General features: G+C 46.9%; 1 long non-coding RNA gene across 1 annotated transcript; it reads right to left on the bottom strand.

The window, feature by feature from the left end:
• Positions 1–1,512: 1,512 nt before the first annotated feature.
• Positions 1,513–4,029, bottom strand: LOC136357190 (uncharacterized). The gene is made up of 3 exons (XR_010742370.1): positions 3,422–4,029; positions 3,033–3,098; positions 1,513–1,916 (listed from the first exon to the last, which is right to left on the bottom strand). It is a non-coding gene; the product is annotated as an uncharacterized lncRNA (long non-coding RNA).
• Positions 4,030–24,334: the final 20,305 nt, after the last annotated feature.

Genomic DNA, 24,334 nt, shown 5'->3' with positions numbered 1-24,334 from the left:
TAAATACCTTTAAATAGACGCACTCCCGACGGTGCGAATTCCAAGGAAATAGGAGAAATCCCCGCCGGAGATTTCTATGTCCGTTGTGCATGGTGGTTTTTGGACTTCAGTTCAAAATTCATTCGTGACCGTTGGACTTCAAACGGTGCGCTCGATTACACGTCATCTCCTTGGTTCTCGCACCTGGAATGGCAACGTTCTCGACACCTGGAGTCGCAAACGGTCTCACGAGTTCATTTTTGAGCAGAAGTCGGGGGCTACTGTCAGGGTTACGGGTTAGGCATACCCTTCACCCTACGATATACGTCACGTATCGACAAGGTATATCCACGTGTATATGGATAAATCCTCTAGCACTTAAGGAAATTCTTCGTAAAGACAACAAACAAGGAGAAACCTTCTCGAACAAGAATTGGGTTACCTACGTATCGTATCAGGTTTGGTACATCCGAGTCCTACTCAGATATCGCCCAACCTACGGTATAAAAGGGACCCCCCGCGGAGGCCATAGCTCATCGAATCTCAAAGCCTAGACAACCAACACAGCCTACGAAGTCAGAGCCTACAAAGAGCCAAGTCGACGAGAGCTAGTCGGATCATCTCGACTACGATCTCGTCGAATCTCCCGAGTTAAGTCTTTTCCTTTGTAATCTGTGTTTTCCACCATATAATCCCATATCAACTGGATTAGGGCTATTACCTGTCAAGGGGCCTGAACCAGTATAATTCTTGTCTTTTGATTGCTCGATGTCGTACTACGTAGATCCTTATACCGGCGTACCCCAATACTCTCTATATCCGGTCTACGGGTATCCCCCGTCGACACCATCCATTGAGCAAGCTTTGCGTGAAGAAGAGATTGAAGAAGATGTTGATCAAGCCGCAGCCGAAGTAAGTGACACAGAAAAAACTCCATCGGCTTCATCCAAACAAACTCCTCCAACTCCTTCTGCCCCAGCTCATTTCTCAAGGGTAAACATCTCTCTCTGATTTCCTTTTAAAACTATTTCATTCACAGCCGATCACTTATAAATCTCATCTTTGTAGAAAAAGAAAACTGCTGTAAGAAATTGGCAGCAACAACACTTAAACCAGCTCCACCAGAAAGACTATTGTGTATAATTATTTTCATTAATCCAATCATAGCTGATATTTACTTAACATTTGTCTTTTTACAGCCTCCTCCCCCATCTTCACCTCCTGTACAACAAACATCAAGTGATTGAACTCCATTGGCTATAGGAAGTCACCATGTTGAGGAAGAAGAACAACCAGCCGCTCCTGCCATCCCAGTAAGTCTTGTCTATGAAAATCTTGAATCGGCTGAATAACTCATTTTGATAATCAACTGTCTTCAAATTTCTTCTTGCAGGCCTTAGCCGATCTGTTCTCTTTCGATATCAAAGACTATCTTGATGAACAAACAGAAGAAGACACCCCCAGCAAGGCCAACCATTCCACATTTTAGTTGTTAAGAAAATTTTAAGAATTAAAACACTAACTTGGGTACATTGCTAGGCTTGCCCATAACCGAGGGCGTGGCTATTCGAATAGATTATACTCTGATCAGAGGTGTACATCTTTACCCACAAGACACGTCTTCCTCACGTGTAACCACGTCCCAACATACCACCACGGCATACGGACGTAAGACATGACATAGTGTCACGCCCGGAAATTCACTAGTAATTTCCGAACTTATTTGTGCATAAAATCCTCGTCCAGGAATCAGCCGAGGTACACAAACTGACAATTTTAATATACAAATCCATCTTAATAATAACGTTACATACTTAAAAAGAAAAGAAAACAGCAGCGGAATTAACGGTCTAGCAATGGCTTCAGCTCCACTCCCACAGGCAGCTCAACTGGGGTATAAGCCAAACGTCTTCTCCTTCTGGATCCTTTATCTTCAACTGAGGTTTGATGATTATTGCAAGAATGAGCATATGACATACTCAACAAGCCACACAGCAAATATGCAAGTGCACAAGGATTCCAAAGGATGGCATAATATAGTCTCATTTGCAAAAGCAGCATTTAGCAAAGATTTAAGATAAGTAAAACAGTAGAGTAGTTAATCATCAATTTTAATCAACACTAAACAGCACACCCATGCTGCTTAGGCCCAACCAAACCTGAACAACCAACCCCGGTCGTACAGATCAAACCTCCAAACCATGAATTATTCATTCCAAACCAGGAGTCAAATTAATTATCACATTATTAACATGGATGAGTAGTGTGAGACTAATCACGAAAAACATTGCTCAACTCGCCCATAACCGCGGGCACGGCTATTCGAATAGTTTTACTCTGGCCAGAGGTGTACCACTGTACCCACAAGACACGATTCCACACATGTTGCCATGCCCCGAAATACCACCACGGCATTGCAAAGGGGGAAATCGTGACAATACTCTTTGCACAACACAACTCAAAACAGTGCACCGTTCCTGGATCATAATCTCCCCCTCAAAACCAGAGGCAAATGGACTCCCCAGCGACCCCCACGGACTTCTCGCCGCTTCACAGTCTGGCACACTATAATGAACCATGCTATACAAAAGGTAAAGCCGTTGCCCATGCTGGCTTGTGGTTGGCACGGTAAATGTTTCACAACAGTAGCTCGCGAACCGGTCCTTAATTACCATGAGCACAACCATCAAAACCATATGCTCACAACCCACCTTAACCAGGTTTTAATTATCATCGTGAGCTACCATTAAATATAACCATAATTAATAAGAATAATATAATATAATTTATATTTAATCCCCTTTAATTAGCTAATGTTTCTAAGCATGGCTAAGCAAACATACATATAGCATTTAGCTGAACCAAACCAATATATAAGGTTCATGCTAATCAAATTATAACCCATAGGAAAATAAGATCATCTTCGGCCATTAATTAACGGGGAAAGGCTCACCACCCGATGACATTAAAAAATAATGCATAGTTGAAATAAAATAATAGCTTTAAACGGGTTCAACATGCTCAAAGGGTTATTTGGGATCTGTGTGACTTGCCTTGAGCTTCCGCAAACACTTCCGAACCTTGCTCAACGAAAACGCTCTCCTCCGGAACGTCGGAAACTAAAGCGAAAGAATAAAAATCAACAAAACAGTAAAAAACAAGCATAAACAGTACATGTGAATATTTTTAACATGTAGATCTTGATTTTAGAAAAATTTAGCAACTTGAACCACTCGAATCGAATCTACAGTTATTTAGTTATGATTTTCAGAAGATTTAATCTATTAGAAAAACGGGAAAAAGAAAAACCGATGATGTCATGATGACATCATCAATGGCGGCCGAACCAAGATGACGACCTCGCCGGAGATAGAGCGACCGGCTGCGGATTTGGAGGACATGAACACATAGAGGACGACGAGATGAACCCAACGGTACTCACCCTCGAACCAAACGACGAACGACGACGGCCGGCGACGAGATGAACGGCGGCGGCGGCTCGGACCTCGCCGGAGATGGAGCTCCGGTGGCCGGCGACGAAAGGGGACGGGCGGCCGGGCTTCCCCTCACCACGGCGCACCTAAACGCGGCAGCGGCAAGCGGCGACGACGACGGAGACGGCTGCGCTACCTCGCCGGAGATGGCCGGCGGCAACCGGTGAGCTAGGCGGTGGTGGCGGCGAGGCTACGGGACACGGGAGACCACGGGAGAGGGGGCAAACGAAAGAGGAGGACTAGGGGCTCCTATTTATAGCCTTGGATTGAAGAGATCGGACTCCTCCCGCAAGAAATCGATCCGGGAAATCAAAAACTCGGTTTTGGAGATAAACTCAAAAACGAGTTCGATTCGGATAAGATACTCAACGAAATGCTCCTATTCTTGAGGGGAAAGGTAGAGGAGAACGAGAGGATAAAAACCCCTCAAACAATCGGAAGAAAAGGGGAGAGATTGGGGAGGAAACGGCGCGGCAAGGCGACTCGGCAAGGCGGCTCGGCTCAGCTACAGCCGGCGGCTGGAGCTGGAAGATGAACAGTAGCGCGGGGGAAGGATAATAGACTTCTTGCCGGGCTTTTCTTTTCTCAGCCTGATTAGAAGAGGGAGCAAAACCGGACTTTGGCTGAGAGAAGAAGAGAGGATGAAGGCTCGGGTTGGGCCGGCGGAAGAGAGAGGAAGGAAAGGAAGGAATGGGCCAAAAATGGCCCAAGCTGAGGAGGAGGATTTTTATTTACTTTTTCCAATTAAATTAATCAATGAAATGATCTTTGAATTGTTAAAAATACTTCCGATGCTCAAATAATTCCAAGAAAAATCTTGAAAATACTTGCACACTCAAAGTACTTAACAAAATTATAATTAGACCATTTAATGATTAATTTAATATGTGGGTAATTACTGAAATGCTCTTTGTATGATTAAAATTAGGAATTGAGCTCTGAAAAATCCGAGAATATTCCAGAGAGTATAATTAACCATGGAGAATTTAAAAAAAAAATTAAATCCATCCATGCTTTATATTTAGGAAATTTTATTTCCCACATTTAACTTCACTTGTAAATTAATGAACATTTAATATAAATTCTAATAATAATTTATTAAATAATTTATAAATCCTGAAACAAAAATCAGGATGTGACACATAGTTTCCAACCCATCCTAGCCATAGACAAGGGTACCGACCCAACCCCACCTACGGCCGGAACCTCCAGGACAGGTAGGCAGGACTGAGCCCCTAGCAGCAGGACACCAGCCTTGTGACATGACATTTCGACTACCGGGCCGCAGCTCGTGTAGCCTTCATTTGTCCTAGAGATGTCCATCGACCCTCGACTTCGTCCATCTCCATCCATGTACCTTTGTTTATAACCAGACTGAGCCACAAACTAAGCCTTACCCACTAGACATGTGGAAGTACGGTAGTGCTTTGCAACAGAGGCCCGAAGACCGGTCCTTATGTGGCCAAGGTGCTACTATCAAAACCATGCACCCTGAGCCCAGCCTAAAACCATTTTGAGGGTTTTGAATAGAGGGGGAGGTGTGCGTCCATTTCTACAATAATCCAACCATTCCATAATGTCCAAGTGATATGAGTATTCCCAAAGTCGAGAGTTATAAAACCACCTAATGTTGCCTAACTAATCAGCGAAGCATCTACCTAAATTCATACTAGTGGAACCATGAATAGAGTACCCACTAGTTGGGGTTTTGTTTATTCTAGGGTGAACAAGGTTATAATAACAATAGCAATAATAATAAGGTCATAACAAAGGTAAATAGGCATGGCTAAATAAAACAGTGATAACGCGGGAATTTAAATAAAGCGATAATGCATTAATTTAAATCAAAATAATTTTATAAACTGGGATTCAATATGCTCAAGGATGATGTGACTTGCCTTGCTCAGAGAGAACGGCCTGCTGAACCTTCGGCGACGACCGCGAACCACGCTTCGAGAACCTCCGGAACGACAGAAGCTACGCGAAGCACACAAGCAAAGCTAAACCCTATAAAGAAGTAATAACAATACATAAAAAGAAAGCACAGGGTTCTTTAGGTTATAACAAACATTAGGAGACTTGAACGGGTCGATTCAGAGTTCGTATGACCAAGATACGATCATCCGAAGTTTAATGCTGTTATATGGAGATTTGCGGATTATTATAATTAAGCTTTGCAACTATAAAACATGTGGAAGCACTAGCCTGGAAAAGACAGGAAGGCTGCGCTGTTGACATGCGGACCCCACATGTCAACCTAAAGGACCGCGGTAGGCCGAGTACATAGACACGGTCCACGGGTTGACGGAAGCGGACCCCGTGTGTCAACCGAGGCGAGTGGCCGACAAGCGGACTCCACTAGACACCACGCGGGCTGCACACGTGAAACCACGCGGCTACCGAGCGGGCACACTAACACGGTCACCACACGCACAAGCGAACGACTACCGACACCGGTACATGGGTACCGGGGTCGACAACCACACAACGGGTACGGGGCAACACCGAAAGGATGAGGACGGGGCAGCGAGAGGAGAGATCCTTACCACCACGCGACGAGGCGCGGCACGACGACAACGAACGAGCACGGCGGAGTCGGCTCGGGGACGACGGAGGCGAACGGCGAGGGAACGACTTCGGTGGCGATCCTTGGACGAAGTCGAGACGCGGCCGGCACGAGGCTTCACGACGCGGAGCCGAGGACGAAGACGATGATGGGGCTGCAGCGGCTCACTTGACGGAATGCGGACGACGAACGCGAACGGCTTGACGGAGGGACGAACGCCACGACGATGAGGACGACGAGAGGACGACGATGACGACGACGACCGGGCCGGCGAGGAGGCGACGAGGGAAGCCGGCAGCGGCTGCACGGAGACGAGGACGGCGCGGAATACGCTGCTGCGATGACGACGATGGTGGCGGCGCAGGGAGACGATGAGCCGGCGAGGAGGAACGGCCGACCGGAGGAGGGGATGGCGATGTCGGACGGAGACGACGACGACGAACACCGGCGGTGTTCGGGTGGAAGGGAGGCGAGCCCGAGGGCGACCTTACCGCTGCGATGCCGGAGAAGACGGCGACGTCGGTCGGCGTACGGGCAAGGCGGAAGGGGTTGCCGAAGGAACTCCGGCGAGGCGGAGGGCGAGACCGGCGCGGGCGACGGCATTCCGGCGAAACCGAGGGCAGGCCGGGGTTGATGGCGACGTCACCGTGCCGAGGGAGGGGACAGCAGCATCGGCCAACGCTTTAGGTGTGGCGAACGGCCGACGGGAGGCGGTACAGTGGCGGCGATGCCACTGATTGCCGGCGGGGGCGCACCTCCGGTGGGTTTCCGGCGAGGATACGGTGAGGCTGGGGAGGAGGATGGCGTCGTAGTGCCGGGGAATGCGGTGGCGACATCAGCCGCCGCACGGGCGAGGCGGCATAGGCGGCTGGAGTTGGCCGGCGGCGCGGGACAGAGAGGAGGACGGCGGGGAGAGGTGGTGAGGCCACGGGAGAACGCGGGAGGGGGCTAAAACTGGAGAACGGATCGAGGGGTTCCATTTTATAGGGGAGGAGAGGGAGCCGGCCACGGGAGAGACGGGGAACGGCGGCGGAATTCGTGGTCGGCGGCCATGGAAGGTGACCGGGGTTGGCGCGGGCGTTCCCGACGATTGGGGGCACGAATCAAGGGGGAAATTGGGGGGAATTGAACAGGAAGGAAAGGGGATTAATTCCCCCTAATCAATTTGGAAAGAGCCGGCTCGAATGGGGTGGATTTGCAGGAGGAACGGCGCTAGGTTTTGCACGGGAGAGAGAAGAGGCCGTGCGGGAGGAAGGAGATGACCGGGTGTTGGGACCCACGCGGTCGCGCGGTCAGCGCGCGTGACGGGCGCGTGCGGCGCGGCCTGGGGAGGCTCGGCTGGGCCGGGACACGGCCCAGGTGGGAGGGGGAGAGGAGGGAGCTGGGCCGAGGGGGAAGGGGAGGCCCAAGAGAAGGAGGGAGAGGAGGAGAGGGAGAGAAAGAGGGGGAGGAAGAGAGGACTTTGGCCTCGGGCCGAGAGATAGAGAGGGAGGACTTTGGGCCAGACTTGGCCCAAAGTGAGGAGGGGGATTATTTTTAGCTTTTTCTTTTTAATAAACTTTGTTAACTGTTTTTGTTGCTTAATAATATTTCCGGTGCTCTGAAAATTCAAGTAAAATTTGAGGGCTCATTTTAGACCAAGGAGAATTTAACAAAAATTCTCCGGGCCACATTCAAATTTTTCTTTTCTTGTACGTATTTTAGTGTTTGCCAATTTCTTTTCGAATTTTAATTAATTCTATTATTCCTTTTAGAAAATGATTTTTATTTCGGGATGAATTTATCTGGACGTGACATGTATGATTCAAATACCTCATTATTCGCTTGACCGCTTGACGATGTGAAGCACGAGGAGAAGCTTGAAAGCGTGCACACAAACACACAGCAAATTGTATGTCTGGCCTAGAAGCAGTTAGATACAACAAAGATCCAATCATACTTCTATATTCCTTTTGATCAACAGCTTCACCATCTTCATCAGGATCCAACACAGCTGTAGAACCAATTGGTGTTCAAATTGGCTTGCAATTCTCCATCTTGAACAGTCTCAAAAGATCCTTCGTATACTTCGTTTGATGCACAAAAGTACCTTGAGGTGTTTGCTTAATTTGCAATCCCAAAAAGTACGATAACTCACCAATCATGCTCATCTCAAATTCCCTGCGCATAATCTTAGCAAAATCTACAACCAAAGCGTGAGTCGAACAACCAAAGATGATATCATCCACATAAATCTAAACAAAAAGTTGATTATCACCATGCTTAAGAACAAAAAGCGTTTTGTCAACCTTTCCCATTGTAAAACCTTTTGCAAGCAAAAAGTTATTAAGCCTATCATACCATGCCCTAGGAGCTTGTTTCAAACCATACAAAGCTTTAGACAATTTAAAAACATGGTTGGGAAAATCAGGATTTTCAAAACCCGGTGGTTGTTTGACATAAACTTCCTCCTGTATAAAACCATTTAGAAAAGCACTTTTCACATCCATTTGATACAATTTAAAACCTTTTGAAGCAGCAAAAGCCAACAAAAGTCTAGTTGCCTCAATTCTAGCAACAGGAGCAAAACTTTCATCAAAATCCAAACCCTCAACTTTAGTAAAACCTTGAGCAACAAGTCTAGCTTTGTTTCTCACAATCAAACCATCTTCATTTTGTTTATTTTTGAAAACCCACTTGGTTCCAATAATATTATGTCCAGAAGGTGGTTCAACTAAAGTCCAAACTTTGTTTCTCTCAAAATTTTCAAGTTCTTCATGCATGGCGTTAATCCACGATTCATCAGTTAATGCATCACATCTTTGGGTTCAAAAGAAGCAACAAATGCAGAATTTGCACAAACATCATGAGTCGTTACCTTAGACCTTGTAGTCCGCTCACCTATATTACCAATAATTTGTTCCGGCGGATGTCGTCGTTGAATGTGCAAAGGAGCAGTAACTTCTGAAGTTGATCCACGTTCTGTATCAGTATTGGTCGAAGTAGTAATTTCTGGAGGACCATCTCGAGCAGCATCAACAGAACCCTCAGCCGACGACCCAGGCCGGTCTGACCACACGTCATGCGTCGGTCTGACCGGAGGTGTGCCAGCGGTCTGACTGGCCTGGCGCCCTGTCTGACCGGCCGAGCCGACCTCGTCGTTGTCGTCATAGTCGCTCTCGTCTTCAAAAATACGACCATCCTCCCCCTGAACCTGTGACAGTGTACCTGCAATATCGGGTCTAGTACCTGGACTAGCCTCATCAAAAGAAACTTCGCAAGTCTCCACGATTTTGTTAGTCCCCAAAATAAGTACACGATAGCCACGAGTATGTGCGGGGTAACCAAGAAACAATCCGTCGGTAGAGCGTTCCTCAAACTTATCCAACTTTCCAGATTTTAAGACAAAACATTTGCAACCAAAAACACGCAAATGTGAAACTTCGGGTTGATGACCAAATCGAAGTGTCGAAACATGAATTCGGCAAACGGGGTAGCGCACAAGACCTAAAAGTGGATGGATGCAGAGACAGAGGATTTAGACAGGTTCAGGCCCTCTCGATGAGAGGTAATACCCTACTCCTGTTTAGGGATTTGAATCCGCCGGATGTATTATAGATCTGATGATCTAGTTGTCTCATGCCCCCTAGAGGGCCTCCTGCCCACCTTATATAGGATGGGGGGGCAGGATTATAAGATAGAAACCTTAACCAATACGATATCGGTTTCCTAAATCTATTTTACAATATTATCAAATCAGGACTTTAGGCCGCTCCATAATATAAAAGGAAACGTAATACCCAAGTCATAATCTGTTACATATTCCATAGATATAAGCTATCCCCTATGACTAGTCGGATAACCATGCCGTGTGGGTATGGGGTACCCATAATCTCCATAGTAGCCCCTGAGACCTTCACAGTCGAAAAGAAAATCTTCTCTCGAACTAGATTACTCCAAAGCCGAGTGCTTCAATCATCTTCGCCATGATCTCCCGAGTACTTTTTCCAAATCAGAAGACTGTGGAGGGCTGAAAAAAGTAAAGTCAGGTGCATCAAATAGATGCACCTAATAGGTGTAGCCCCCGACTATGTGATTAGCTGAACAAACTAAACATATAGTCAAGGAATAAATTATCCAATTAACCGAATGGTTTTTGATAATTATAGTCAACCAAGTGACTTGATACTAATATATAGCATATGCGGTGTGAATCCCCAAATAATACGATCCAAGTGATATACCGACTGCTTGAAAAATATGATGCGTACAACCTAAGGTTGACAACATCTCTGAAAATTCACATAGCAAAACAACTATAAAGAAGCTTGAATGCTGTGAATAATGAAATTTCCAAAGTATTGGGCATACGCCATGCGCACACTGCTTTAACAGATGTGCTTAAGTCCCTAAAAGACACATGGTTTCACCACACCTGGAAATATATGGCATATGTGGTATAACATCCGAGTAAGTAAACTCATAAAGGATTTACCAACCGCCTAAAAAATGACCATAATATATAATCAGCCTAAACCATAATATTGGTCAATAAAAGTGCACACTTATGTGGCAAAAAGCAATGATATTGTATCCAATCAATTGCTTGATAATCCCAAACAACACCTTGACTATATAAAAAAATCAGCAGGGCAGCTATATAAAGCTTTACTGTTTGACACCTTTTAAGATGCATTGTACCAACTCCTAAAAAGTTGAGTAACTGCGGTATAAAAGGATTTTAAGGTATTGGGCACTTGATCACACGCACTTTGGCCTAAGCAAAAAATGCCTAAGTCCCTAAAAGAACATGACAGGCCACACCTGAAAATATGGGCTGTAGACATATTAGGCCTAGGCCAAAAAATATGCCTTCGACACCCTTTAAAGGATGACGCATGTAACATGCTCCCGAGTAATAAACCTTCCGGGTAATATAGACCAAGTGTAGCTCATATGAATAGCTTATGATCTGAGTGATTATCCCTTATGGATACTCCAAAATACATATAATAATTGAATCCTGACTGACGCAAGTATTCGGTTGATAACCTTTACGGGGAATAATAAATAGTCTAGTCTTTGAGCATAGAAAATAGAACCATGATCATGAATTCATGTTGCATGTATCCGGAACAAGTCCAAATTGAAGGTATGATACTTGTGTTTGATCTAGTAAGCTCCTGAGCATATAGCTTGTCCTTCTGTCATAGTCACAATTGTTCATTGATGGTAGCTGACACAGTTGGCATATAGACAAGATGACCAATATAGAGATAATATTGTCCACTAGAGGTGGCAAAAATATTGGTGGTAGTGAAGATAGTGATACCAATCAAAAGTAATGAAGTCGCATAGCCATGGAGGCGAAGAAACCAGTCGGCAGCAGACAGATCAACTAACAATGAAGATGAAGGCGCCCAGCGATAAAGTTGTGTAGCCATGGCAGCAAAATAATCAGTTGGTGACAGACGAGGCAGATCAAAGGCGATGACGAAATCCACCAATCATGAAGATGAAGAAAATAGTTGACGACGACAAACGTAACCGACAGTAATGACGATTGGTAGCAATAGAGGTGATCAAATATAATGACGAAGTTGCCCATCAAACAGCAGTAGAATAGGCTATGTTGAAGAGGCTTGACAGGATATTGATGAAGATGACGATGTCGGTGATCCAGTCAATAGCAATGTAGCAACCAATGATAATGACGAAGACGCTCATCAGCGTTTTTATAATAGGTCAACCGTGAAGGCGAAATAACAAGCCGGCAATGACGGAAGCAACTGGAGGCGAAGACGTAGTCATCCATTAGCAACGGCAGAGATGTCAGGGCCGATGAAGTAGAGGTGCTGATGATGAAGTCAGTGATAATAATCCATCAAACTGTTGAGAAGATATAAAGCTCGAGTAGTTTCCTTGATGCGAGCGTGTATGCATAAAGAAGACTGATGCAACGCTTCTTGATTTATGAAGATGGCAATAAAATTTAATGTTGTAGCTGTTGGAGATGCTTCACTTGAAGGAAAGTAGATGATGTTGTCCAACTTGTCGAAACTAAGTTGATTGGTTGATGACTCCAAACTCCCAGACATGTAAATTTAATCTTGACCTACTGCTCTAAAGCGAAGACAAAATTGATGACTCCCAGAGTTGACTCGTTGGCTGATTAATTGATTAATTCATCTTGACATAAAGCTTGTCGAATTTTGAGCCATGTATTTGTGTAGCCCCCGACTCTTTGATTAGTTGGGAAACAACTGAACATAGAGTCGAGAACTTTAGCTTCTTGTCGTCGAATAGTCATTGCTTGATTGAAGATGGAAAATGCTACACATACGATCTTTTTAGTACGATCTTGTTACGATAAGACGCAACGGCACGGACGGCAACGGCAAAACAGCACGCACGGCGCGCGCGGCAGTCTAAGCGTACTTATGGGCCCTAAAGCCCAATTTACCTCTAAACCTGACTTTACGTTCACTACACCAAACCCTAAATCTGACTTTCATGTTCTGATCTAACCTGCAAGTGTGAAACTAATCCAATAGCATACGCATCGAAGACAAAGGTATGGCATCTTATTTACTTGATTTTCTTTAGCTTCACAATCATCTTTTTTTTTTTACATTATTCTCTCTTTCTTTTTTTTCCTAGGCAATGTTCATGGCCATGAAATGCTTTCTTTATTATTATGGATTTAATCTAAAATTTTCCTTTGCAAAACATATGCCATTATTTTTAATTTAATCTGAAACTAGGGTTAATGTTATCACTGTCCAAGGTTCGAGGAACATATTTGTATGCGTAATTTGCTTAACCATGCCACATGATAAATTCAATGTTGGGTGCTAAGTACAATTACTATATACAGTAAGATATTAGGAAGAGGATTGCTTAAGATATGATTGAAATAAAAATTGCTTTGGTTGGCTCATTGGCTGTCCAAGCAAGCCAACCAGATAGCAGGCCAGGACGTCAGGAGCTTGGGCTTGGATATGGGATCAACTAAGGCCTGAGGGATCCGTTTGATCGTACAACCATCGTACGAAATAATTCGTACGTATAGCAGCGCTGATTGAAGATATGTGTTGAAGATGTCCAAGTAGAAATCCTGAATATTGGAGAGCCACTTGTTGTAGTAAAATAACACGGCATCGCATGCCGAGATGTCGAGGTTCACAAAGACGTCGTGGTTGGTGAAGTAGCAAAACTTGCGAAGTAGCAGCAATAGAGTTTGCCGGTGCCGAAGATAATAAAGATGAAGTTGCTCCACCATGATGACAAAGTTGGATAGCCGTGATGAAGTGAACACGAGTCAGCAGCAACAGAAGCAAACAGCGATGACGATGATGCCAGTCAATGATGACGAAGTCGCGCAGCCGTGGAGGTGAACGAGCCAGTCGGCGTCAGACAAGGCGGCCAGCAATGAAAACGATGACGTCCATCAGTAGTGGTAGCAGTATAAACCAGCAGTCGGCAGCAGACGTAGACAGCTTGCGTTGAAGGTGATGACGCCTATTTGCAGTGGCGGAGACGTGGCCAGTCGTGAAGACGATAGCACCAGTTGGCGTCATACGAGGTGGCCGGTCGAAGAAGATGTAGATGTCCTACAACGGCGGCATAATAAACCAGCCCTGCAGGCGGAGACACCAGTCGGCGGCAGCGAAGGCAAGCCGGTCGGTGAAAGCGTAGACGCCCAACAAACGGCGGCATAATAGGCCAGCCGTGCAGGCAGAGACACCAGTCGGCGGCGGCGAAGGCAATCCGGTCGGTGAAGACGTAGACGCCCAACAAACGGCGGCATAATAGGCCGGCCATGCAGGCAGGAATACCAGTCGGCGGCGGCGAAGGCAAGCCGGTCGGTGAAGATGTAGACGCCCAACAACGGTGGTGTGACCACTTAACCGTATAGGCGAGGACACCAGTCGGTGGCGACGACGGCAAGCCGGTGGTGATGTTCTAACTAATCCATTCCTGAAGCGTAGGAGATAAGCTTAAAGCCATGAATCCCTTCTATGCATATCTGGATCTGGATCCTACAGAACAAACATATCGGATGAGTAGTATCTGATATAAATATAATACTCGAGAAAAATTCAAGTATTTAAAATATTTACAAATATGTATTTCTCCTCTTGTCAATTTTGATTTCCCCGAGCGGATGACTCCTTACGTTTAAATACTCTGCCCGACTAGTCATAGTCCCCAAGCATCGGGAGTCGGCCAAAGCACTTCCCAGACATGCATATGAGTGACATGAGTTCGTCATTAATGGAACAAAGTTTCACAGATCGGAGTTTACTACTCGGGTACTTTTGCAATTGTAAAGAGCAGAAAATAAATTTATCTTATCTTTATGCTTTTGATTTATTCCGAATAATACTTAGCACCTTGCGTTACTCGGTCCATCCAACGAGCCCCCGGGTGCTAGGAATCGGCCCAAAGGCAACTATCCATCGACAAACCAAACGGAGAACATAGGAAGATAAAACTCCATAACTCGATAGGCACATTTGTACTCAGATTATATCGCAAGCAATCAAGATAAATATTATGAAAATTGTTGAAAATATGATATAACATCTGTAGCCCCCGACTCACTAGTCAACGGTGAACCAGTTAATGTAGTGAGGCAGAGGAAAAGGAAAATATCATATAAGAAAAAATGATGAGTTAGCTTTTTAGTATTCCCTTGGTGATGGCAGAAGTAGCCGATGTGGGATCGAAGTAGTCCATCAATGGTGACAAAAACACCAGTTGGCGCCAGTGGAACCAAGCCGGTGGTGTCGATGATGAGGCCCATTAACAGCGGCGGAGTCCGGCAACCGTATAGGCGAAAACACCAGTCGGCGGCGGCGGAGGCAAGCCGGTCGGTGAAGAGGTAGACGCCCAACAACGGCGGCATAATAGGCCAGCCGTGCAGGCGGAAACACCAGTCGGCGGCGGACGAGGCGGCCGGTCGGTGAAGAGGTAGACGCCCAACAACGGCGGCATAATAGGCCAGCCGTGCAGGCGGAAACACCAGTCGGCGGCGGACGAGGCGGCCGGTCGATGACGAGGTAGACGCCCAACAACGACGGCATAATAGGCCAGCCGTGCAGGCGGAAACACCAGTCAGCGGCGGACGAGGCGGCCGGTCGATGACTAGGTAGACGCCCAACAACGGCGGCATAATAGGCCAGTTGTGCAGGCGGAAACACCAGTCGGCGGCGGACGAGGCGGCCGGTCGGTGAAGAGGTAGACGCCCAACAATGGTGCCAAATAGGCCAGCCGTGCAGGCGGAAACACTAGTCGGCGGCGGACGAGGCGGCCGGTCGGTGAAGACGTAGACGCCCAACAACGATGGCAAATAGGCCAGCCATGCAGGCGGAAACACCAGTCGGCGGCGGACGAGGCGGCCAGTCGGTGAAGACGTAGACGCCAACAACGGCAGCATAATAGGCCAGCCATGCAGGCGAAAACACCACTCGGCAAGAGTAGTGCCGCGGCGTTACATGCAAACAGCAGAAAATACCCAGAGATTAATTTGATATTTAGAGATCAATCTAATGAAAAAAACAATAAGTCGTAAGGGAAAAAAACCCAGCGAAGTCGGAGATTAAATTGTTGAACTCGGCAAGATTATTGGTCTTCCTGGATGCGTGCATGTCATTGGATCCATCCTCCTGCCATGCGTGTGTACAGATCGCGGACCCGAGTCTGGATCAAATCCCAGTCGGAGGCTTCGCGCGTGGTCTTAACTCAGAAAAGTCCGATACCACAACGCAATACGACAGCTCCGATAACACATGCATGTAAACAAATCAATCTGATTAGCAGAGAAATTAATGCATATATGTAGTTGGTTATGAGAGCAAGTAAGCAAGTTAATTTATTTGCTCCCTCCATGCATGGCCTGCATGCTCCTGTGTGCACGTTGGTCGTCCATGCAAGGTTCTAGTCGGTGGCATGTCAACTGAATCAGCACATGCGTGTGTTTGCTCCTGATGCCCGGGCTTTCCTCTGCCCAACTAATGGCAGGGCCATCCGCGTGGGAGGAAGGGGAAAAGCTCTCGGCAACGGTTAGGCAGGAGTGGATGACGATGATAATGAACACGTCTTGATCTCAACCAGCATGTGAAAAACAACCAAACACCAGGAAGTCAAACAACGATTAAAAGTTAATCTAATAAAAATTAGATTGGAACGATAAACCTGATTGAAGATTTGAGCCGTCGAAATCGATGAGATCGATCTCGGGGTTTCTTCTGAAGTTGATTCCATCGCACTTTTCGATAGGTAATTCGACGCAACCCCTACTTGGCGCGCCAACTGTCGAAACATGAATTCGGCAATAATAAAACGGGGTAGCGCACGAGACCTAAAAGTGGATGGATGCAGAGACAGAGGATTTAGACAGGTTCAGGCCCTCTCGATGAGAGGTAATACCCTACTCCTGTTTGGGGATTTGAATCCGCCGGGTGTATTATAGATCTGACGATCTAGTTGTCTCATGCCCCCTAGAGGGCCTCCTGCCCACCTTATATTGGATGGGGGGCAGGATTACAAGATAGAAACCTTAACTAATACGATATCGGTTTCCTAAATCTATTTTACAATATTATCAAATCAGGACTTTAGGCCGCTCCATAATATAAAAGGAAACGTAATACTCAAGTCATAATCTGTTACATATTTCATAGATATAAGCTATCCCCTATGACTAGTCGGATAACCATGCCGTGTGGGTATGGGGTACCCATAATCTCCACACGAAGTTCATAAGAAGTTTTTCCAAGTTTAGATTGCAAGAAAACTCGATTTGAAATATAACATGCAGTGTTAATCGCCTCATGCCAAAATTTTCTAGGAGTTTTGTATTCATCCAACATCGTTCTAGCCATCTCAACCAAAACACGATTTTTCCTTTCAACAACACCATTTTGTTGAGGAACACGAGGAGAAGAAAATTCATGTTCAAGACCTCTTTCGCTGCAAAATTGTTCAAATGAAGCATTTTTAAACTCTCCACCATTATCACTTCGAATTCTTTTCAAAGAACCAGAAAATTCAAGCTCCAATCGAAGAAACAAACCACGAAAGTGTTGAAAAGCTTCGTCCTTAGTTGCCATAAAGAAAACCCAAGAATATCGAGAAAAATCGTCAACAATAACCAACACATACCACTTTCCTCGAACAGATTGCACTCTAGCTGGACCAACAGTGTCCATATGTAAAAGCTGTCCCGGTGCATCCGTCATCACAGAAACAATAGGAGCATGTGAAGTAGAAACCATCTTAGCATGACGACACGGTGTACAAACCAAATCACGATCTTTCTTAAGTTTAGGCAAACCACGAATAAGATCCAAACCACTTAGCCTAGTGAGATGATCAAAACCAACATGTCCAAGTCTACGATGCCAAAACATCACATCTTTATCAAACTTAGCAACCAAACATGTTATCACAGGTGAAACAGGATTTTCAAAATCTGCTTTAAACACTCTTCCATATCGAGAAATATTCAGCACAGAATCACCATGAGAATCAAAAACTTTACTTCCAGTTTTCTTAAAGTGAACCTCAAACTCTTCATCAACAATTTGTGAAACCGAAAGCAAATTGTACTTTAAATCCTCAACCAAAGCTACATTCTTCAATTCAAAATTTTCATTTACCTTTACCAAACCTGTAGTGAGAACGGCACTTGTAGAAGCATCACCAAAGATAATTGATTCAGTATTAGATGCCTTCTTTAGGGAGGAGAACCAATTTTTATCACCGGTCATGTGCCGCGAACAACCGGAATCCACGATCCACACGTTCTCCTTCCTTGCCACCAAAGCCTACACACAAACAGAAGTCGAAGCTTCAGTACTGGGGTTAGATAATAATAAAAATTTAGTAATCCAGTACTGAGACACACGACCAGAAGAAGTCGAAGCTTCAGTACTGGGGTTAGATAATAATAAAAATTTAGTAATCCAGTACTGAGACACACGACCAGAAGATCCAATAGGCATATATCCACGTGCAAAATCAATTTTAGAATTTTCAGAAAAATTCCTCCGAGGCCGGTCTGACCGAGGGTGTGCAGCCGGTCTGACCGGGTGTCACGACCGGAATTAACCCAACGGGCGTTCCTTACGTGCGTGTATTATTCCTTGTCCCAGGAGGCAAGGTACACCAAAAGTTGATACATTTCAGAGTTTAACAAGCGGAAGCGTAAATAGTTAATTTATTACATGGGCGGCGAAGGCCCAGCACACATGAAGACAAACGAAAAACAGCGGAAGACTAGGGCGACGACCACATGCGCTTGATGGCAGGCACGAGCTAGACACCAAAGCCTTCATCATCCAGGAACACCTCTTCTGGGTTTGGGAAAAATTGAGCAAGACTGAGTACAACCACCGTACTCAACAAGACACACCCACGAGTGCAGAATAAATGCAAAGGAGTACAAGGGAGTTATAATATAGGGGATTAGGGTTTGCAGTAAACAGCATTAAAAGTCACTTTGTTGCTCAAAGCTACTTTGTAAACACGATCCTAGAGCTATACAATATTATTAATCAAGGCCATGGACCCACACGAACCTGCCTTAACCCAAGGCCTACGATGATTCAGACCGAACTGGCAACCCGACCCTGGGTCCCAGCTCGTCCCAAGCCAACCCACGCCAACCATTCCACATTTTAGTTGTTAAGCAGGCTTTAAGAATTTAAAACACTAACTTGGGTACATTGCTAGGCTTGCCCATAACCGAGGGCACGGCTATTCGAATAGGTTATACTCTGATCAGAGGTGTACATCTTTACCCACAAGACACGTCTTCCTCACGTGTAACCACGTGCCACATACCACCACGGCATATGGACGGAAGACATGACATAGTTTCCAACCCATCCTAGCCATAGACAAGGGTACCGACCCAACCCCACCTACGGCCGGAACCTCCAGGACAGGTAGGCAGGATTGAGCCGCTAGCAGCAGGACACCAGCCCTATACTATGACATCTTGACTACCGGGACGCAACTCGTGTAGACTTCATTTGTCCTAGAGATGTCCATCGGCCCTCGACTTCGTCCGTCTCCATCCGTGTACCTTTGTTTATAACCAGACCGAGCCACAAACTAAGCCTAACCCACTAGACATGTGGAAGTACGGTAGTGCTTTGCAATAGAGGCCCGAAGACCGGTCCTTATGTGGCCGAGGTGCTACTATCAAAACCATGCACCCCGAGCCCAGCCTAAAACCATTTTGAGGGTTTTGAATAGAGTGGGAGGTGTGTGTGTCCAATTCCACAATAATCCAACCATTCCATAGTGTCCAAGTGATATGAATATTCCCAAAGTCTAGAGTTATAAAACCACCTAATGTCGCCTAATTAAACAGCGAAGCATCTACCTAAATTCATACTAGTGGAACCATGAATAGAGTAGCCACTAGTTGGGGTTTTGTTTATTCTAGGGTGAACAAGGTAATAATAACAATAGCAATAATAATAAGGTCATAACAAAGGTAAATAGGCATGGCTAAATAAAACAGTGATAACGCAGGAATTTAAATAAAGCGATAATGCATTAATTTAAATCAAAATAATTTTATAAACTGGGATTCAATATGTTCAAGGATGATGTGACTTACCTTGCTCGCTTTCCCAAACGTCGGCTTCAACCTCCACGAAGAGCGGATCTTCTGAAGCTGCAGCGTCTACACGACCAACAAAAAGGAAAAAGGCTTTTACTCTAATAAACTCCATATAACAAGCAGGAACAAAGCACAAAAATGGGTTCTTGACTTCTAAAGAAAAAATTAGAGACTTGAACGGTCCAATTCCGAGTTCAAATGGCCAAGTTATGGCCATTTGAAGTTTATATGCTCTTTAAGTGAATATTTGCGAATTTCTTCATTTAAATTTTAATTTAAAAAGGATTTATTGCGTTAACCAGGGGAGATGGCGCGCGGACCGGGTCCATGGGAGTGGGGCCCACGCGGCAGCCTCACGGTCCACGGTGGACCGGACACACCCGGGCTCACACCGACCGGCGCCGTGGGCCCCACGCGTCAGCTGCACCCGAGGGCACGGGCGGCTGACGGCCGGGCCCCACCCGGCGGCCACACGGCGCGCCCGGAGGCGGCCACGTCAGCGTGGCCGGCGGGAGGTGTCACGACCGGAAATAACCCAACGGGCGTTCCTTACGTGCGTGCATTAATCCTTGTCCCAGGAGGCAAGGTACACCAAAAGTTGATACACCAAAAGTTTTATCTAGCCCTGTGCCATGACATCTCGACTACCGGGCCGCAGCTCGTGTAGCCTTCATTTGTCCTAGAGATGTCCATCGACCCCCGACTTCTTCCATCTCCATCCGTGTACTTTTGTTTATAACCAGACTGAGCCACAAACTAAGCCTTACCCACTAGACATGTGGAAGTACGGTAGTGCTTTGCAATAGAGGCCCGAAGACCGGTCCTTATATGGCCGAGGTGCTACTATCAAAACCACGCACCCCGAGCCCAGCCTAAAACCATTTTGGGGATTTTGAATAGAAGGAGCGGTGTGAAGCCAATTCCACAATAACCAAACCATTCCAAAGTGTCCAGGTGATATGAATATTCCCAAAGTCTAGAGTTGAAAAACCACCTAGTGTTACCTAATTAAAATAGCGAAGCATCTACCTAAAATCATGCTAGTGGTACCATGAGAAGAGTGTCCACTAGTTGGGGTTTTGTTTAATCTAGGGTGAACAAGGTAATAATAACAATAACAATAATAATAAGGTCATAACAAAGGTAAATAGGCATGGCTAGATAAAACAGTGATAACGCGGGAATTTAAATAAAGCGATAATGTAATAATTTAAAGCAACATAATTTTATAAACTGGGATTCAATATGCTCAAAGATGATGTGACTTGCCTTGTTCGCTTTCCCAAACGTCGGCTTCAACTTCCACGAAGAGCGGATCTTCCGAAGCTGCAGCGTCTACACGACCAACGGAAAAGAAAAGGCTTTTACTCTAATAAACTCCATATAACAAGCAGAAACAAAGCACAAAAATGGGTTCTTGACTTCTTAAGGAAAAATTAGAGACTTGAACGGTCCAATTCCGAGTTCAAATGGCCAAGTTATGGCCATTTGAAGTTTATATGCTCTTTAATTGAATATTTGCGAATTTCTTCATTTAAATTTTAATTTAAAATCGGATTTATTGCGTCAGCCGAGGGGAGAGGGCGCGCGGACCGGGTCCACGGGAGTGGGGCCCACGCGGCAGCCCCACGGTCCACGGTGGACCGGGTGCACGCGGCTCACACCGGCCGGCGCCGTGGGCCCCACGCGTCAGCCGCACCCGAGGGCGTGGGCGGCTGACGGCCGGGCCCCACATGGCAGCCGCGGGACGCGCCCGAAGGCGGCCACGCCGGCACAGCCGACGGGAGGCGGCGCACCCGCACCCCGATGGTCGCCGCCGGTGACCACCGGCGCGGCGGAGCGGCGCCCGAGAGAGGGGAGGGAAGGGGGAAGCGAAACGGCGGTCTACGGCTCACCCCGGGTCGACGGCGACGACGGGAACGGCGACCGGAGCGGAGGAAGACGGCGGCGCGGCTCGGGTAGACGGGGACGGCAGTGTTCCGGCGATCGGCGACCGAAACGGAGAGGTGGACGAGGTCGGCGAGGTCGCGGCGAACCCGAAGAAGGCGACGCCGAAACGGGAGAAGGTCCGGGGCGACGACGGCGGCGGACCGGAGCTCGGCGGCGACGGCGGAGAGAGAGAGCGACGGTGCGAGCTCGATTCCGACGGGGAGAGAGAGCGGCGAGTGGCGGAACCGGCGGAGGGAGGCACGGGGAGTGTTTATATAGGGTTGGGAGTGAGAGAGGGCGGCCGGAGGAGAAGGAAACCGGCGTGGCGCTCTCGGGCTCCATCAATGGCGCCGGCGAGATTTGCGGGGGCAAATCCGCCCGTTTGAACGGGAGAGAGCGAGGGAAAAATGGGGGGAAAGGGAGAGGGAATCATGGGGAGTGATTTCCCCCTCTTTATTGCGCGCGGGGATTGTGGGAGGCGGCGGCGGCGCTAGGGCACGGGCGAGGCGGCGGGAGCGGCGGGAGGCAGGGGATGACGGGTGGGCCCCACCCGTCAGCGAGGGTGGCAGGCGGGCCCGCCCGTCAGCGGCACGCGCGCGGGGAGGAGGCCGATTGGGCCGCGGGGGAGAGGAGAGAGAGGGAGGGAGGTGGGCCGAGCCGGCCCAAGAGGGGGAGGGGGGAAAAAAAGGACTTTTTAGGGTTTTTCTTTTTGTAAAACCTTTTTAACTTTGTTTATTTCTTAATAATTATTATTTGTGCTCTGAAAATTCCACTAAAATTTATTTACGCATTTTAGGCTTTTAGGAAATATACAAAAATCCTCCAAGCCTTATTCGACTTTTAACTTTGCACATTTTAATTGTTGGAGGCTTTCACACGGATTTTAATTATTCTAGGCATAATTTCGAGGATGTATTTTAGAGTCGTTTTGGGACGCGACAAACCTACCCCCCTTAAACGGAATCTCGACCCCGAGATTCGGAAGAACTAGCGAAGAGATCGGGATGGGCTGCCTTCAGCTCGTCTTCACGCTCCCAAGTAGCTTCTTCCTCGGCGTGGTTGCTCCACTGGACCTTGCAAAAATGGATTACCCGGTTCCTGGTCCTGCGTTCCATTGTGTCCAGGATTTTCACTGGCCTCTCCACGTAGGTCAAGTCTTCGCGAACTTCAATTTGCTCTGAGTCGGCCTGCTCGGATGGCACTCGAAGACATTTCTTGAGTTGCGACACATGGAACACATCGTGCACGTTGCCCAAGGAGGCGGGCAGCTCCAACTGGTAAGCGACTTCTCCGCACCGAGCAATGATACGGAAAGGACCCACATACCGAGGTGCGAGCTTCCCCTTTGTCTGAAACCTGTGCACACCCCGCAATGGCGTGACCCGAAGGTACACAAAATCGTCCACTGCGAATTCCAGGTTACGGCGACGGTTATCTGCATAACTTTTCTGCCGGGACTGTGCCACCTTTAGATTATCCCGAATGGTTCTGACCTTCGCTTCAGCTTCTCTCAGGATATCAGTCCCGAACACTTGGCTTTCCCCAACTCGGTCCCACAATAGCGGTGTCCGGCATTTGCGCCCATACAACGCTTCATAAGGTGCCATTTGTATACTGGGTTGGTAGCTGTTATTGTAGGAGAACTCGGCATAGGGGAGACTCTTATCCCAGGTCTTCCCGAAATCTAGGACACATGCGCGAAGCATATCTTCTAGGATCTGATTTAGACGCTCGGTCTGTCCATCTGTCTGCGGGTGATACGCGGTGCTGAAATTTAATCGGGTACCCAACTCTTCTTGGAGCTTCTTCCAAAAGTGAGAGGTGAATTGGCTTCCCCTATCAGATACGATTTTCTTGGGAACGCCATGGAGACTCACGATCCTAGCGAAGTAAAGCTCGGCTAGTTTGTTCCCTCCATAGGTGGTCTTCACAGGAATAAACCGAGCTACCTTGGTTAATCGATCCACAACTACCCATATAGAATCATATCCACCTTGGGTTTTTGGAAGTCCGGTGATGAAATCCATCCCAATTTCATCCCATTTCCATTCTGGTACTTGGAGAGGTTGGAGAAGTCCGGCCGGTCGTTGGTGCTCTGCCTTGACACGCTGGCACACATCACAAAGGGCCACGAACTCTGCAATTTCCCGCTTCATACTAACCCACCAGTATTTCTCCTTCAAGTCTAAGTACATCTTCGTACTGCCAGGGTGGATGGAATAAGGACTTTCGTGAGCTTCCTGAAGTATCAGCTGTTTAAGTTCTCTGTCATCTGGAACGCATACCCGATTTCCGTTCCATAGGGTTCCGTGTTCATCCTCTGTGAAACCAGCGGCTTTACCCTGTTTCATATTCTTGAGGAGTCCACGCATGTCCGGGTCGTTCTTCTGAGCCTCGCGGATTTGATCGAGCAAGGTGGGCTTGGCTTCCAGCGTAGCCAAGAATCCACGACCAACTATGCTTAGGTTCAGGGCTTCCATCTGTTGGTTAAGTTCGGGTGGAATGCCACGGACGTCAAGAGTGTTGCAATGGCTTTTTCGACTTAGAGCGTCGGCAACCACGTTGGCCTTACCAGGATGATAGTGAATTCCCACGTCATAATCCTTGATGAGTTCTAACCATCTCCTCTGCCGAAGATTCAGATCCGACTGGGTGAAGATGTATTTCAAACTCTTATGATCAGTATATATTTCACAGCGATTCCCAATGAGATAGTGCCGCCAGATTTTTAGAGCATGAACCACC

Source organism: Oryza sativa, chromosome 7 (genome assembly GCF_034140825.1).
Source record: "Oryza sativa Japonica Group chromosome 7, ASM3414082v1".
NCBI lineage: Eukaryota > Viridiplantae > Streptophyta > Magnoliopsida > Poales > Poaceae > Oryza > Oryza sativa.
Note: the sequence above shows the minus strand (reverse complement) of the source record. Positions and strands in the feature narration are given on the sequence as shown.